The 1,675-nt window shown below is 35.0% G+C and overlaps 1 pseudogene; it reads right to left on the reverse strand.

Annotated features, from left to right (window-relative positions):
- Positions 1-1,232: 1,232 nt before the first annotated feature.
- On the reverse strand, positions 1,233-1,326 carry LOC130033823 (uncharacterized; annotated as a pseudogene).
- Between the last annotated feature and the right edge of the window lie 349 nt (positions 1,327-1,675).

The following is a 1,675-nucleotide window of genomic DNA, read 5'->3' on the forward strand; positions in this document are numbered from 1 at the left end:
CTATTGAATCCATCTGGGCCATGGATTCTGTTTGCAGGGATACTTTTGACCATCATTTCAATTTCCTTGTTAGTGATAGGTTCAAGTATTCCAAATCTTCTTGGTTCAGCCTTGGGAGGTAATTGGAATCCAATAATTTATCAATTTATTCAAAATTCTCTCATTTCCTGCTGCAAAGAATCTCAATATAATCTCTGATGATCCTATGTATTTCTGTAGTTTCTATTAGGATAACCCCCTTTGCATTTCTGATTTGATTTATTAGAATTCTTTCTCTTTGTTTTTTTGAGAGGCTTCTCATGGTTTATTGATCTTATTTATTTTCTCAAAGAACGAGCTTTTGCTTTTATTGGTCTTTTGGATTGTATTTTGGGATTGTAGCTCATTGATGTCTGGTACAAGTTTTATTATTTCCTTCCTCCAGCCTATTTTGGACTACTTTTGTTGGTCATTTTACAAAATCTTGACCTCTAATTTATTCATGTAGGCCCTTTCTTTCTTCCTAATGAATTCTGGCAGATCTATAATCTTTCCTCTTAACACTGCTTTTGCTGTGTCCCACAAGTTATGGTAGCTCGTGTCCTCATTCTCATTTGTTTCTGGAAATTTTTTATTTCCTCTTTGATTTCTTCCCTAAGCCAATGGTTGTTCATTACTCCCCTTAAAGAAAATATTTCCTTGCTGAGCTTCAGTCTGTTTGATCTATGGAGAAGTGTCAAAGAAGTGTTGAAATCTCCTTCTAGTATTGTGTTGCTATCAATGTTTTTCTATAAGTCAATTAGAAGTTGTTTTTAAGTATTTTCCTGGTCTGTCATTAGGATCATATACATTGAGGAGGGTGAGTTCTTTCTGATGTACATATCCCATGATCATTAAGAAATGACCTTCACTGTCTCTGATAATCTTTAGCCTAAAGTCCATGTGGTCTGATACTAGTATCGCCACTCCAGCTTTGTGGAGGTGATATTTTCTTGAAAACTTGTTTCCCAGACTTTTACTTTTAGCCCATGGGTGCTTTGATTGTTCAGACGTGTTTCTTGCAGGCAGCAGAATGAATGTTGGTTTCAGTTTTCTAATTCATCTTCCCATTCTGTGCCTCTGAATTGGCACATTTAGTCCATTGACATTGAGAGAGATTGTTGTGGTGTGGATTTGTGCTCTCTTTATGTAGAATTTTTGTACTTGTGGGGATTGTCTTAGCTTAAAGTAGACCTGTTCATTCTTCTTGCAACAAAAATATGGAATGCTTTACAAGTTTGCATATCATCTCTGTGCAAGGACCATGCTCATCATTTTATCATTTCAATTTTAGTATATGTGTTAAACTTAGTAGGAGTTAATTTTTCCATATTTTTCTCTTCTTATTACTTTGAGTGTTGTCCTTCCTCACTCCTATGGCAGACAATGATTCCTAATCAAGGAATGTATTTCAAAGCAGCATGAATAAATAGATTTAGAAATTTAATGTCCCAGAAAGAAAAATATGGTTTTTACCATAATATCTTTTACCATACCCTAGGCATCAGTTTTACAAAATAATTCTTTTGGAAGATGGTATATGAGGTTGTTTAATGTCGTTCCCTGAAACCTTAATTAAGACCATTAAACTAGAGCCTTTTGTTGTTTTCACCTCAGTCCCGTGTACTTCTCCAAGAAAAGGTGGATGGTGTTGTCT

The sequence above is a fragment of the Sorex fumeus genome, unplaced genomic scaffold (assembly GCF_029834395.1).
Source record: "Sorex fumeus unplaced genomic scaffold, SorFum_2.1 ptg000054l, whole genome shotgun sequence".
NCBI classification, from domain to species: Eukaryota; Metazoa; Chordata; class Mammalia; order Eulipotyphla; family Soricidae; genus Sorex; species Sorex fumeus.